Genomic DNA, 16725 nt, shown 5'->3' with positions numbered 1-16725 from the left:
GACACTGCAAGGTAGGTGTTAATAGATGTGAACACTGAGCCTGGGGAAGGTAAGTCATACGGTCATAATAGCTATCCGAAAGCCATAGAAAATTGTTGGGGTGAAATGACTTTTATGACTTTTGTGGGTCTCTGCACCCAGAGCATATGTTTCCCAGTTTGAAGGCTACCATTAAGTACTTTAAAATTTTGGAGAAATAATGATGGAAAAGTAGGAATTCTATCCACCCTAAGAGAATCAGCCTGTCTTAAATGTGCAAGGAGACCTGGTGAAGGAGGATCTGAAATCAAGACAGTGATGCTTCTGCCTTGGTCCTAGGTTGTACTGAAAGAAAAGGATAACCTAATCAATTGTGTTGTAATCTGAATGAAGAAAAGCCATACCTACCAAAAGATAGTGGCCTTTCTGGAATCTATAATAAGGGGAACAAAAAGCCAAAATCTGCCAGAACGTTCACACTGCTTGGAAGGAGGGGCAGAGTCCTGTGCCTAGATGTTCTACCTCAGATTTTTAGATACAACTGGCCCTAGAAGAGAGAAGAGCCACCCACCAGGTCCCTAGAGCTTCCTGGAAATGCCAGCAAATATTTCCTTTACACCAACTCTTTATCTACTAGACAAACCTTTGATCTATTATTTGTCTGTGGCATGAATTTATTCACCTGGAGGGAACGTCTTATGCAATTAACCAGCTCCCAATGTCCAGTCAGAGATGTCTTCCAACCTAAATTAACGATAATGAAAATAGCAAATGCATATGAAGAACTTAATGCATACCAGACACTGTTTCACGTATATAAATATTTTCTTAAGTTCATTTATTTATTTGAGAGAGAGCGAGCTGGGGAGGGGCAGAGAAAGGGAGAGAGAAATTCTCAAGCAGGCTCTGAGCTGATAGCGTGGAGCCTGATGCAGGGCTCGATCCCACCACTGGGAAATCATGACCTGAACGGAAATCAAGAGTCAGATGCTTAACCAACTGAGCCACCCAGGCGCCCCTGTTTCTTGTATATTTTAACCTATCTGGCCCTTACAACAACTTTCAGCTAGGTGCTATGAGCTAGACTCCTTTACAGATGAGGAAACATGCACAGACAGGGTTAAGCACTGTGGGCAAGATCACAGTTCTGGGATTCCCAGACTGTATTTAAGTGCTATGCTGTGCTGCTGCTAAGTAGGTATTCTTATTCCACATTGTTCTCCTAGAGTTTGGTTATTAAGGACAAGTTCCACGAATCTGACAAACTCAATGTGGACTGATAAACTGAATTTTCGACATTGTACGAGGGGAGGACTCATTTACAGAGCTCTGGGTAGACAAGTTAGGATTTGGAAGATTTGAACCCAGCCTGACTACAGAGCCACACTATTAACCACTACACTGCATCACTATTGTCTATCTTAATTACTTCATGTACTTACTCACTCAATGAGTGTTTATTAAACCCCCATGTCAGGCACTGAGTCTAGTCCTGGGGAGACTAGACAGAACAAAATAGTCATAGCTCCTGCCTTCGTAACACTTATCAAAGGAAGAGAGGCATTAAACAGCTACGTACAAAAATACCTGTCATTTGTTAAAGTTCTGATAAGCGCCAAAAGGGCCATCTAAAGGGGACAGGTGCTCTGCACACATATAACAAGTGGTTCTGACCAGAATGAGTGTTAGGGGAGACCTGAGAAAAAGACATGTAAACAAAGACCTAAAAAACGGGTACAAATTGGTCAGACAAAAAGAGGAAAGCATTCCAAACAGAGAAAACGCCCGTGCAAAGGCCCCAAAACTTTCAAAGGTCAGATGCAATCCGTAGACCGAACAAATGACTGCAATGAGATGAGGAAGACATGATCCTGCAGATCCAAGAAGGGACCACATCATGCAGAGCCTGAGGGGTTTTGCTAAGGACGTGGAGACTTTATCCTTCCCAAGAGAAACAGGAGGGCATCCTAAAGTTTTAAGTGTGAAGACAGTATGATCACCCTTGAGCAATTGCCAGGATCAGTTGCCACAAATCCCCCGCTTTGGATTCTCTTTAGCAGCAAAATGCCTACTAATTTGCAAGAATCTTCAGTACTGCCTTTAATCACCCTGTCCTCTCTCCACCACTTAATGGATAGAAATGGTTACAAAGTGTAGTTGGCACTATGATTGGCCATGGAAATCCTGCCAAGAGTGAAAGGCATCCCTCAGTTCCCAAGAAGGCTACCTGCAGACATCCTTTAGCTGTCAGCTCCTTTCAGGAAGCTCATTGGCTAAGGGAAGGTCCCCGATGGCATTTTGAATACAGTGTGGAAGTATATGCGCCTCGTCCTTCTTCCTAACTTGGGACAACTGTGAGCTCCAGAGTCAGAGCTCCCTGCGAGGTCATCTGGGGCTGTTGTTATAATGGCATCTTCTGTACCGCAATACGGTTCGGTCGGTAACCACCCAGAGAGTTAGCTCAGACCCCACAGTTAGGAGTATAGTACTCAACAAGACTGGCCTTGCTCCAGATGCCATCCACAAGTTCCGGGGGCCCAGGCCACCTGCACTTCTGACTAAGTGGCTGCAAATTCAGGTTCCCCCACAACCCCCTCAGGTTCACTAGTTTGCTACAATGACTCACAGAACTCAGGAAAGCACTATCATTATAAATACAATTTTATTATAAAGGATACGAATTAGGACCAGTCAGATGAAGAAATAGCATGAGGTCTGGGAGGGTCCTGAACCCAGAGCTTCTGTACCCTCTGCCTGTGGAATTAGGACACATCACACTCCCAGCACGTGAATGTATTCACAAACCAGGAAGCTCCACCAAGTTTCAGTATCCAGAGTTTTTACTGGGGTTTCATTTTGTAGCCATGATTGAATCATTAGCCCCATGATTGAACTCAATCTCCAGCCCCTTTTCTCCTCCCTAAAGGTCAGGAGGTTGGGCTGATGTCGAGAGGCTCAAAGCCTCAAACTTTTTTTTTTTAATTCTTTTTAATGTTTATTTTTAAAAGAGACCGGGGGGGGGGGGGGGGGGGAGGGGAAGGGCAGAGAGAGAGGGAGACACAAAATCTGAAGCAGGCTCCAAGCTCCAAGCTGGCAGCAAAGAACTGGATGCAGGGCTCGAACCCACAAACGGGTGAGATCACGACCTGAGCCCAAGTTGGCCACGTAACTGACTGAGCCACCCAGGCGCCCCTCAAAACCTCAACCTTTTAATCACAGGGTTTGTCTTTCTGGCATGACCAGCCCTCACCCTGAACCATCTTATTAGCAAACTCAAATGTGGTCCAAAGACCCACCATAAATAGCAAAAACAGTCCTATCACTTGGGAAATTCCAAGGGTTTAGAAGTTACCTCTCAGGAACCAGGGACAAAGGCCAGTCAAATCCTGCATTATGCAAAAGCATCACAGCCCATCTTTTTCACTGTTTGATCCTGCTGTCCTCTCTTCCCTTCCACCGGTGTTGGTCCTAAGTGTACTCCTTAATAAACTTCCTGAACATTGATCTTTGCTTCAGAGTTTACTTTTTAAAAAAAAAAAAATTTAATGTTTATCTATTTTAGAGAGAGAGAAGGGCAGAGAGAGAGGGAGTCACAGAATCCGAAGCAGGCCCCAGTCTCCGAGCTGTCAGCACAGAGCCTCACGCGGGGCCCGAATCCACAAACCACGAGATCACAACCCCAGCTGAAGTCGGAGGCTTAACCGACTGAGCCACCCAGGCGCCCCCAGAGTTTACTTTTCATGGAACCCACTTGAAAAGATTTGGTTTCAGGAACGGTCCAAGAAAGCAGACGCCGTGGTTGCATTTTGAAGTTGGCCACTGGTCGCCGGCCCACAATGAATCAGTGTTGATGGGTAGAACATAGCTACCACGAGAAAACAGGGCAATTGTTAAAAGTTTTGCCCATGGTGTACTGGCAAAGAGCCTGTGGTATATAGTGAAAGAACATGCATTGCTGTCAAAATATGAGGGAAATAGTAACTGTAAACATATAGGATGTGATGGCTATGCTAAATGGAGTTGATGCTTTGGAGAGATAATCAATGATTAGAGTGGTAGATCTGCAATTCAAAGTGAAGTGTGAACACCAGAAGACCTTCTGGGAGCATATAAAGAAGTTCTCATCTCCTGCAGTGGGAAGGCAGAGAACACTGAGGACCAGTCCCAGGACTTAAACCTGACAGTACAGAAAGCCAAGTGGAAACTTGCAAAGATTAAACTCTCAACTTAGGCAGACGTGATATGTCAAAGGCAGGGCCCTGGTAGGGAAAGAGTGGAACTGTCACACATGGGATGGGGGTGCTTAGGTTGGTACACCTGAACAATGTTGAATTTCTAAATTCCCTTCAACCTGCTGAGACTGCCCAAATGCCCCACTCCTCCCTATTAAAAGCTAGTGGTCCTTGCTTGTGAATTAGTGACAGGCCTCCTGTCTGCGGGATAATAATGCACTTCTCTCAGGATATACCCCCACTTCCCCTGCTGACTACTAGGCAATAAAGTGAAGTCACAACATATGATATTCCAGGGACATCTTAGGGTTGATAATATTGGAAAGTGACCCTGTCCCACAAAGGCTGTAAGACCTAGCTAACAGGTACCTGCAGGAGCCAAGAGGGTGTGCATGGCAACAACTAAATTTAAGTGTAAGGGACACATTAAGACAGGAGATACAATAGGGGCACCTGGGTGGCTCAGTAGGCTAAGCGTCCGACTTCAACCCAGGTCATGATCTCATGGTTCCTGGGTTTGAGCCCCGCATTGGGTTCTGTGCTGACAGCCTGGAGCCTGCTTCAGATTCTGTGTCTCCCTCCCTCTCTCTTCCCCTCCCCCACTCTCACTCTGTCTCTCAATAATAAATAATAAACATTTTTTAAATTTTTTAAATAAAGAGGAGATATGATAGAATTATATAAAATGCTCAATTTAAATCACAGAAGGCAAGCAAAAGAACAGGTGAAAAAAGAAATAAAGAAAAAACTATAAGGAATAGAAAACAGTTACAAAATCAACCTAGGGAAACAAGAAAAACAACTTACTTTAAAAATAAGTAAAGGATTCAGAAGAACCTGGGTGACTCAGTCCGTTGAGCTTACTTTAAAAATAAATAAAGGATTCAGGAGAACCTGGGTGACTCAGTCAGTTGAGCTTCCGACTTCGGCTTGGGTCATGATGTCACAGTTCGAGAGTTTGAGCCCCGAGGTGGGCTCATTCCTGTTAGCAGGGAATCTACTTCATAGCCTCTGCCCCTCCCCCTCCCTTTCTCAAAAATAAACATTTTTTTGAAAATGGGGAAAGGATTTTAATAGACATTTCTCCAAAGTAGATACACAGATGACCGATAAGTACATGTAAAGATGCTCAACATCACTAGTCATTAGGGCAATGTAAATTCATACCACAATGGGAGGGTCACCTGGGAGGGACACCAAGTGTCCGACTCTTGGTTTCAGCTCAGGTCATGATCTTGTGGTTTCGTGAATTCAAGGCCCACGTTGGGCTCTGTGCTGGCAGCTAGGAACCTGCTTGGGATTCTCTCTCTCCCTCTCTCTCTCTCTGCCCCTCCCCTATTTATGCTGTCTCTGTCTCTCTCAAAATAAATAAATAAAACGTTAAAAGAAAAAAAAACACAATGGGAAGCCACTTTTACACCCATTAGGATGGCTACTATAACAAATAAAACAAATATTGGCAAGAATGTGAAGAAATTGGAAACCTTGTGCACTGCTGTTGAGAATGTAAAATGGAGTAGCTCAGTTGGTTAATGACTCTTGATTTCAGCTCAGGTCGTGATCTCATGGCTGTGAGATGGAGCCCCGCGTCGAGCCCCGCATCAGGCCCCCTCCGTGCTAGGCATAGAGCCTGCTTAAGATTCTCTCTCTCCCTCTCCCCCTGCCCCTCCCCACTCCAAAGGACATGTATTATATGATTCCACTCATGTGAGGTGCCTAGAGTGGTCAAATTCATAAAGACAGAAAGTAAAATGGTGGTTGTCAGGGGCTGGGGAGAGGTAGAAATGGGGATTCTTGTTTAATGAGTACAGAGTTTCCATTTGAAACACGAAACCTTTCTAGAGATGAGTATATGCACAACAATGTGAACACAATACCACCGAACCATATACTTAATGGTTAAAATGGCAACCATCATGTTGTATATATTTTGCCACATTAAAAAGAAATGAGAGAAAGAAGGTAAAAATTGTTGCTTCCCTTAAAGATCTGAAAGATGGATGGGTGGGAGTCTGCATCATACCTCCATTTAATTTACTGGTCTGGACGCTGCAAAATCCAGCCAGATTCTGGAAAATGGCAGTTGACTATCGCAAACCTAATTAATAGCGTCCCCAATGGCAGCTGCTGTGTCAGGTGTGTTACCTCTGCCAGAGCAGATTAGCATGGACTCAGGTATGTGACATGTGGCAGTGATCTGGCAAATCCACCCTTTTTCTATCCCTATCAAAACAAGAATCAGAATTCACATTCCTTTGGAGTATGCAACAGTTTCCATTTATAGACTTGCCCCAGTGCTGTGTTAACTCTGCCGTCCTCTGTTATAACAGAGCCTAAGGAGACATGAACCAGCTGGACCTCCCACAGAATATCACACTGGTCTGGGAAATTGGTGACATCATACTAGCGAGACCAAATAAATGAGTGGCTGGGAGTCTGGAGGCCTTGGTAATTCACATGCACTCTTGAGGGAGGCAAACCTTGAAAGATTCAAGAGCCTGCCCCATAAGTAATTTTCTAGAGTCTAGTGATCTTCGCTATGCGGGGACATCCCCTCCTCGCCATCATGCACAATGCCTGCCAGGTTGGTCTCTTCAAGTTCTAAAAGCAATATACTCCGGGGCACCTGGGTGGCTCAGTCGGTTAAGCATCCGACTTTAGCTCGGGTCATGATCTCGTGGTTTACAAGTTCAAGCCCCGTGTTGGGCTCTGTGCTGATAGCTCAGAGCCTGGAGCCTGTGTCAGATTCTGTGTCTCTGCCCCTCCCCAGCTCACGCTTTGTCTCTTTCTCTCTCAAAAATAAATAAACATTAAAAAAATCTTTTTAAGAAGCAATATGTTCGCAGAAGTACTGCTCCAACTCACTGGGTGACACAGCCGGAAAGGACTCTGCCACGGGTCCAGGCTGGAGGGCAAACAGCTAGCCTTCTGGGCCATACCGCTCAGCAGATCCTATGGCATTAGGGATATCAGTGACGGAAAGAGATGTCACGTGGATTTTACGTAACTACAACTGGAGAATCACAATGTGGATCCATAGGATTCTGGATCAAAACCCTATCAACTAAGACAGAGAGTTGAACACCTTTCACAAAACAGCTTTGGGAGTACTGTCAGGCCCCAACCGAGGCAGGTACCTTATCATAGAACATCAAGTGACCATGACACTAGAACTACCCCTCGTGAGCTAGGTTCTATGACTTTCTCCAAACCATAGAGTAGGATGGGCCCAGGTGGAAGAGGAACCTTTAGGACTGGACATCAATAAAACCAGAAAGCACAAAACTGCCAGAGCGGGAAGCGGGCATGTAGCTCAATCATCCGCCCCCGGTCTACACCACCCCTCCCTCAGCTGTAATGGTATGCTGGAGCCAGTTCACACCAGCTCGCGCGAGCTCATTGTTAAATTTTCAGGAATGTTGCCATCCCGCTGACATCCCGTGGATAGTTGGAAACCGACCACAGTAGAAGTATTTCTCCCACGAAAGTGAGCCAATGCTGCAAATCACATATTTTTTTCCTTTTTTTCAGTAAGCTGGTTGTTACATATTTACCGGGACACCGCCGCTCATCTCCCCTCTCAGTGATCAGGTGATGCAAGAGGGAAAAGCCTGAGATGGATTCATAAATGGCTCGATTGGGTTTGTTGGTGAAAGCTGGAAATGAACAGAGGCTGCACTGCCGCCTCACTCAGCATGGTCCTGAAAGATTAGCGGTAAGGAGATGTCGTCACACTCAGTCAGCCGCTTTGCCTGCGAAGAAATGAGAACACAGGGATTCGTGGGCAATGCTGGATAGCTTGACCATCTGGTCAGGGGTCTGGAAGCAGAGAGCTTGGAAGACTGGGGGGACAATGGTAGACAGTGAGGATTAGGGTAAAGCCATGCAGTTGAAGTGGGCACAGAGTGCGAAGACCTTTATTTCATATGCTAATGCATATCAGAGAACATCCATCATAGAAGAGGCACTAATAAACCACATATCATCCGGTGATAGACAGACCCTCTGTCATCAGCCACTCCACTGCTCGCTTGATGGGCAAATGAATGAAATTGTCATGGTAGCAGGGATGGAGGCTATATGTGGATGCAACAGCCTGGGTCCCACGTAACAAGGCTGATCTAACTGTTGCAACGACTGAATGTCCAACCTTTTCATAACAGAAACCAGCACTGAATGCCCAGCATGATACAACTTCTCCAAGAGACCGAGAAACCGCTTGATAACAGGTTAACTACTTTGGATACCCTGGCAGGGGTAGCCATTCATTTTGCGAAGAATAAACACATTTTGACAAGAATAGGTATGGGTTTGCTTTCTCTATCCACAGATCCTCAGCCAGTACCATTATCCATGAGCATATGGAATATTTAATCCCCCATTATGAGATTCCACATACTATTGTGTCAGACAAAGGGACCTACTTAACATTAAAGGAAATGCTGGAACAGACACATAACCAGGAGGTACACTGTTCCTATCACATGGTGCAATACCCAGAAGTGATGAGTATGATGGGATAACTGGCTCAGAGACAACATCTTATGAAGATGGCATGCCATCCACCATAATGCGATGCACATCCTAAATAAATGACTTTGGGGGCATCTGGGTAGCTCAGTCAGTTGGGCATCCTACTCTTTTTTTTTTTTTAATTTAATTTAATTTTATTTATTTTTGACAGAGAGAGAGAACGAGAGTAGGGGAGGGGCAGAGAGAGAGGGAGACATAGAATCAGAAGCAGGCTCCAGGCTCTGAGCTGTCAGCACAGAGCCTGATGCAGGGCTTGAACTCAAGAACCCATGAGAACATGACCTGGGCCGAAGTCAGATGCTTAACTGAGCCACCCAGGCGCCCGTGGACATCCTACTCTTATTTTTGGCTCAGTGCTGAGTGTGGAGCCTGCTTGGGATTCTCTCTCTCTCTCTCTCTCTCTCTCTCTCTCTCTCTCTGTCTGTCTTTCTGTGTTCTGTCTCTGTCTCTCTCTCTGTAACAAACTAACAAAAACCCCACTAAATAAATGACTTTTATATGGTGCTGTTTCCCCAATAGGTAGAATACATAGATCTGGAAATCAGAAGTTGGGAGAAAGAGTATCCCCACTTTCCTTCACTTCTAATGATTCATTTTGAGAATTTGTACTTTCCATTCCTGAAAGTCTGGATTCTGAATAATTAAGGGTCCTGGTTCCTAAAAGGGAATACTCCTACCATGACCGTCAACTGGGCTCTCTAAGCTCTTCATGCCAAGGGACCAGAAGGCAGGAAGAGGAATCACCATCCTGGCAGAAGTAATTGGCTTTGGTCACCAGAAGGAGATAAGGCTGCTGCTACATAAAAAAGAATATGTTTTCCACTTAGGTGATTCATTTGAGCGCCTCTAGATACTCTGTTTTCTAAATTTGATAATAAATATACAAATGTAGTAGCTATAGCCTGAGAATGGCATAATGACCAGGGACTCAGACCCTTAAGATCTGAAGGCCTGGGTTTTATTACCAGGTAAGCCATCAGGAGCACCCAAGATGCTGCCTGAGAGTGAGGGTAAAGTAGATGGGCAGTAGAGGAAGGAGGCAATGAGGATTCATTGCAGCATTGAGACCTATTGCAGTGCTGGTGTCTGCACCCCTCCTCACCAGGGTAGCCTATGTCTAATGACCTACTATTATGGGAATGTAAGTCTCTGTAAACTGGACCCAATTGGAAGAGCTATCCTAGCTTTGGAGTTCCCACTGGGATTGACGTCAGCCTTTTGGGGGACTCTCACAGCCACACTTTTCTCTCTGTCCAATCCTACTCTCTTCCCTTCCCTTCCATTTGTTTTGATCCCTGGAACACTCTCTTATACATTTCCTACGTGCTCATCTCAATGTCAGTATCTGCTTCCCAGGAAACCCAATTTAAGATATTAGAGTTGGTTTCCTTATTTTCTTTTTTTTTTTTTTAATTTTTTTTTCCAACGTTTATTTATTTTTAGGACAGAGAGAGACAGAGCATGAACGGGGGAGGGGCAGAGAGAGAGGGAGACACAGAATCGGAAACAGGCTCCAGGCTCTGAGCCATCAGCCCAGGGCCTGACGCGGGGCTCGAACTCCCGGACCGCGAGATCGTGACCTGGCTGAAGTCGGACGCTTAACCGACTGCGCCACCCAGGCACCCCGGTTTCCTTATTTTCAATATAAACAACCTCCAAACACATTCTAGATGACTTGTCAGAAAGTTTGAAAGTTTCATATATTCATTCATTCATTCATTCAACATACATTTCCTCAGTGACAACTATATGTCAAGAACTGTTCTAGATGCTAAGGCTATGGTGATAAACAAAATAGAAAAGATTCCTGCCTTTGAGACACTTATATTCCAGTGGAGAACAATAAAGAATAAGCAATAAGTTGATAGGATAATTTCAGACATTGATGAGTATTTTGAGGAAAATAATACAGGATAGTACGATAGAGAATGACTGAAAATGCTACAAGGGAGTATATTGAGAAGGTAGCTAGGAAAGACTCCTCTTAGAAGTTGCACTTGCCAAAGCAAGAGGGACTCAGCCTTTTTAGGAACTTGAAAAGAATATTCCAGACAAAGAACTGTAAGGAAGGAAATTATTATGAGTGTGTTAACAATAGGAAAAGACCAGTGTGGATGGAGGTGGTGAACAAGAGAGACTGGGCTGAGATGAGCTCACTGAGATAAGCAGGGGCCAGATTGTGTAGGGCCCATGGGTCATGGTGAGGAGTTTGGATGTATTCCAGCCTATTTCTGTTCTACTTTTTAATAAGTCACTTTAGCTACCATTTACCATTGGAGAATCAACTATGGGAAAAAAGGCAAAAATCGGAGCAGGGAGACTTGTACCGAAGCTGCTGAAGTAGCCCAGGTGACAAGTGATGGTGACTAGACCCAGATGATGGCAAAAGCAGGCAAGATATAGTTGGATTTGGGTTCTCTTCTTGAGGCAGAGCCAACAGGACATGCTAATGGGTTGTCTCAACAGAAGGTTGAGAAAGGAGAAAGAAAGAAGAATATGGGACATCTGATCAACTGGGTTTATGCTGGAACTATTTATTAAGGTGGGTAGGATTGTGATGGGGAGTCGGAGGGAATGAATTAAGAGCTCTATTTTGAGGGGCACCTGGGTGGCTCAGTCAGTTGAGCGTCTGGCTCTTGATTTCGGCTCAAGTCATGATCTCATTGTTCATGGGTTCAAGCCCCGTGCTGGGCTCTGCGCTGACAGTATGGAGCCTGCTTGGGATTCTCTGTCCCCTTCTCTCTTTGCCTTGCCCCACTCACACTCTTTCTCCCTCTCAAAAATAAGTAAATAAACATTAACAAACTTTTAAAGTGTTCTATTTTGGTTGTGCTGAGTTTGAGATGCTTATCAGACTTCCAAGTGGAGATATCAAGGAGGCAGCTAAGCCTACAACTAAACCTTAAGGCTGGGGATATAAACCTAGGCGTCATCAGCATAGAGATGTTATTTGAAAACATGGAACTAGGTGAGATCATTCCTCCATGAGTAAGAACCAGGCCCTGGAATCTTCCTGGTGTCCTTTCATCTGCCAGAGAAGGCAATGGAGGAGAACCAGCCATCAAAAACAGGCCTCTTAAAATAAGAATAGTAAACATCTCGAGAAGAAAACATTCCATGTTTCTAGGAAGCCCAGTAAGGTAGGCAGGACTTTGGCTCCATGATTTTCATTCTCTGGATGTTTCGCCTATATCTATTACATCATGTGGCAAAAGATACTTTGCAGATGAAATTAAGCTCACAGACTTTAAGATAGGGAGATTATCCTGGATTATGCTGGCAATCCCAAGGTAATCAAAAAGGCTTTAAAAATGGAAGAGGAAGGCAGAACAGTCAGTCAGATTGATGTGATGAAAGAATGTGATGAGATTCAAAGCATGGGAGGGAGCCAACCCTCTGTTGCTGGCTTTGGAGATGGAGGAAGGGGGCAATGAGCGAAGGAATGAATGTGACCTCCACAAACTGAGAACAACCCTTAGCTGATAGCCTGCAAACCAAACAGTTCTATGACCACAAGAAACTGAACTCTGCAAATATTCTGAATAAACAAGAACAGATTCTTTCCTAGGGCCTCCAAGAAGGAATGCAGTCCTGCTGACACCTTTATTCTAGCCTGGTGAGTCCCCTGTCAAACTTCTGTCACATAGAACTATAAGATAAATTTAAGCTGCTAAGTGTGTAATAATGTGTTACAGTGACAGTAGAAAATGAACATTGAAATAAGATGGCACAGATATCTGACCACTGGCTTTGGAACGATGGAGCCCATTGATGACCTTTACATGAGCTGTTTCTGAAAAATGGTGGGGATAAAAGCCCAGACAAAGGGGTTGAGTGAATGAGAGATGAAAATATATGACACAGAGGGATAGGTAAAGCCATGAGTTTTGATACAACATCCAGACCCCAGAGAAAGTGTTCAAGCTGGTAAAAAATAATATTGAGTTCCACCAGCAAGAACTCAGACCACCTCCGGACTGGCAAACAGGCCTACTGCCAACATTTAAGGGATCTGGATCAAGGATACAAATGAATGTTCCTGGCCTGTGGTATGCACACCTTCTCTCCCTTCCTTCATGGACATCCCAGCCCCATTGTTATGCCTCCTGTCCAGGTTCCCAGGGATAGGGACTCCAAATGGCCACATTCCCTTGGCCCTCTAGACAACTGACCAAGTGGGTGAATACTGGCTCGAAAAGACCCCCGGTGGATCCCTGACTCAGGGGGTCATAAGAATGATCATAAGATCTGGGCCATTCAGGGCTTGAGCCCTGGTTCCCTGAGTCTAAGGGAGACCGTGCTCTAGGCTCTAGTATTTTGTACCAGAGTCTCCCCCTCTCATGTCAACTTTATAAACACAGCAGCAGAAAGCTCAGGGTAGCACCTTGTTACCAGCCCCATACAGGTACGGGATTATTTGAGAGGCAAGTAAGATGAATGGAAGCCTAGAAAGAAAACAGGAAGGAGAAGAAAATAAGGAATCGGGCCCACCAGACTGAGAAACAAGAACAGCAGCCACATCACCACAAGCTGGTGGTGCTTAGAACTTAGTGATGGGGACAGTTTCTCTTCCACTCCCAGCTTTACACGCTTTTTAGGCAATCTTCCTCATAGAGAAGTACCAAGGAGGAAGATTTCACCATTTCCACCCAATCAACGAGAGCCTTATCTCCATTAGTTCATGTTTCTCAGTTGGGTGGGATTAATGAGTCTCTGTGTGACCCAGAATTTTGGTTCTTGTTCTCTTGGATCTGCCTGCCCACCAATGGAGTCTGTTCCCTTCCTCTACTCCTCCTGTAAATGGCCAAGAAGAACACCCACACTGCTCTTGCCCCCATTTCTCCACCAAGAGGAGGAATGCCTACAGTTACCCAGCTATGCTACTTCCATTCCAAGAGTGAAGAGATTAGCCTGCTGTCAGTCACAGGTCTGAGATACAGTTAGTGGTCAGTTCTCCAAAAGCCAATTTTCTAAAAGCCAAAATTCACCAAAGGCCAATTCACTGAATGGCTCAGTCTTCAAAACCTCAGTCACTAGAAATTTCATGTGGGTCTTTCCTATATCTTCTGTGCTCCTTCTTAACACATTCATGCCTTTCTCCACCTTCTTAAACGGGATTATTCTTTTAATGCCATTGCCTACTAGTTTTATCATGTGTATTATTTCTGGGTCTGTTTTATTGATTCTTTTTCTCATCATCATGAGTTATATTATTCTGCTTCTTTGCACGTCTGGTAAACTTTCATTAGATGCAAATACTATGAATTTTGTCTTGTTCAACACGGGGTATTTTTTGTCCCTTTAAATATTTTCGGGCTTTGTCTTAGGACACGGTTAAGATATTGCAAAGGAATCTGATCCTTTCAAAGCTTGCTTTTATTATGCTTTGATAGTTAGGTCCTGAAGGGTCTTTACCCTGATAAAGCTAGTTGTGGGGACTGTTCTGTGTGATCCTTTCTGGTGGTCTCTCACTTACATGTGGTCTTCTCATATACATTGCTGTGGCCTGAATGTTTGAATCCGCCAAATCCATACATTGAAACCCTAACCCCAACAAGATGGCATTTTAAGGTGAGGTCTTTGGGAGGTAATTAGGGCTAGATGAGGTCATGAGGGTGAGACTCACATGATGGGATTGACACCCTTCTAAAAAGAGGAGGAAACACAGGATGTTTTCCTATCTACAAGCAGCACCAAGCAAGACCACCTAAGGGTATGACCAAGAAGAGGGCCCCCTCACCAAGAACTTGACCAGGTACTCTGATCTTGGACTTCCAGCCTTCAGAACTATGCAGAATAAATGTTCATTGTTTAAGCCACCCAGACTATGGTATTTTGTCACAGCAGCTGGATTTCAGTAAGATACACACGTACTGATGAGTGCCAGGCTGAAACACTCAAAGGGAACCCTCTGTAGGTCTTCAGAGGTCTCTCCATGTGACTCTTTCCTCTCTGGTGTGCCCCCACACATTCTAGCTGCCTTGACCTCTTCAGACACTGACTCTGTGCTCAGGTCAGAGGTCACTCTGGTTGGATGCTCCTCCCTGAACTGCAGCTGAGAAATTCTCTGTGGGCAGTAGGCTTGGGCAATCTTAGGGTTCACCTTGTTTGTTTTCCTTCTCTGTGCTGCCTGTTGACCAATGGCTGAAACCGTTCTTTTGTATGTTTTGTCTAGTAATTTCATTGTGTTGGGAGGGAGTTAAATCTGGATGCTGGTTGTTTCATTATGGCCAGGAGCAGATGTTAGTAGACTATGTCTGCACTGTAGCCTCTCAGCATATGCTCCAATATCTGGCAGGGAAAGTCTTCTCTCATTTTTCTTCTTTTCAAGAAATTCTTGGCCATTTGGGTCCCTTCGTCTTTCCTATGAATTGTATAACTAGCTTACTAAGTTCCCTTAAAAAGTCCTGTTAGGGGGGCACCTGGGTGGCTCAGTCAGTTGAGCATCCAACTCTTGATTTCATCTCAGGTCATGATCTCACTACTCATGAGATCAAGCCCTGAATCGGGCTCTGCACTGGGCATGAGGCCTGCTTGGGATTCTCTCTTGCCCTCTATCTCTGCCTCTCCCCTTCTTGTGCTCACTCGCCCCCCCCAAAATAAAAATGTAAAGTGAAAAAAAAAGTCAAGTTAAGATTTGAATTGGGATTGAATTAAATTTATATATTTTTTTTAATTTTATTTTTTATTTTTTAAAATTTACATCCAAATTAGTTAGCATATAGTGCAACAACGATTTCAGGAGTAGATTCCTTAGTGCCCCTTACCCATTTAGCCCATCCCCCCTCCCATAACTCCTCCAGCAACCCTCAGTTTGTTCTCCATATTTAGGAGTCTCTTCTATTTTGTCCCCCTCCCTATTTTTATATTATTTTTGTTTCCCTTCCCTTATGTTCATCTGTTTTGTCTCCTCAAGTCCTCATATGAGTGAAGTCATATGATTTTTGTCTTTCTCTAACTAATTTCACTTAGCATAATACCCTCCAGTTCCATCCATGTAGTTGTAAATGGCAGGATTTCATTCTTTTTGATTGCCGAGTAATACTCCATTGAATATATATACCACATCTTCTTTATCCATTCATCCATCGATGGACATTTGGGCTCTTTCCATACTTTGGCTATTGTTGATAGAGCTGCTATAAACATGGGGTCCCTTCGAAACAGCACACCTGCATCCCTTGGATAAATGGCTAGTAGTGCAATTGCTGGGTCGTAGGGTAGTTCTATTTTTAGTTTTATTGAGGAACCTCCACAGTGTTTTCCAGAGTGGCTGCACCAGCTTGCATTCCCAAAATTAAATTTCTATATTAATATGAGATATAACTGATACCCTTACACTTACATATACCTTGCCCTTGGATGGGAAAAGGTAATATCATAAAATAACACATCTTACCTGCTGGATGCTGTCGATGGATTAGAAAGGGAGGATGTATGATATGACTGAAGGGTGCATTTGAAAACCTAATCGAGGGCATGCTGGCCAATTCAAGACTGATAAGCTAGAAAGAATAGGAACTCCACTGGATGAAAATATTAAAATTCTCAACATCAGGGAGAAAGCGTGATCTCTCCCTAGACAGTTTGTTAAATGAAACAAGGTAGAGAGCAGTATATACAATTCTCTACCACTGAAGAAAGGGGAGAGACACAACACACATATACATATACTAGTATATGTACTCAGGTGCATAAATCTACTTACATTTAAAATTGGAAAGTTAATTAGCCGTCATAGCAGTTTTAAATGACTTCCTGTTAGGGGAAAGAGTGAATAAGCAGGCACAGAAGCTGGACTTTTCTGAATATGTCTTGCTTTTAGATGTGACTTTAAAACCATGTATCTTTTACATAGTTACACATCCAATTTAAATTTTTAACAAGCAACCTCTGAAAATTGAAAGTAACCAAATGAACCCAACCCACCTGGAATCAGGCTGGTGGCACAACTATACAGAGAGAACCTACATAAAGTGAT

General features: G+C 44.1%; 1 long non-coding RNA gene across 2 annotated transcripts in view; it reads left to right on the top strand.

Moving 5' to 3' along the window:
- Positions 1 to 16725, top strand: part of LOC147582074 (uncharacterized) — a 56368-nt gene that overhangs the window by 675 nt on the left and 38968 nt on the right. Inside the window, exons 2-3 of one of the 2 annotated variants that reach the window (XR_015250548.1) lie at positions 7743 to 7926; positions 8375 to 8511. This is a non-coding gene — a long non-coding RNA (uncharacterized LOC147582074). Of the gene's footprint in view, positions 1 to 7742; positions 7927 to 8374; positions 8512 to 16725 lie in introns of those variants that run through there. The other variant, XR_015250549.1, reaches the window with a different exon arrangement.

Source organism: Puma concolor, chromosome B1 (genome assembly GCF_028749965.1).
Source record: "Puma concolor isolate L17-30 chromosome B1, mPumCon1.1.hap2, whole genome shotgun sequence".
NCBI classification, from domain to species: domain Eukaryota; kingdom Metazoa; phylum Chordata; class Mammalia; order Carnivora; family Felidae; genus Puma; species Puma concolor.
This window is presented reverse-complemented; position numbering and strand designations above follow the sequence as displayed.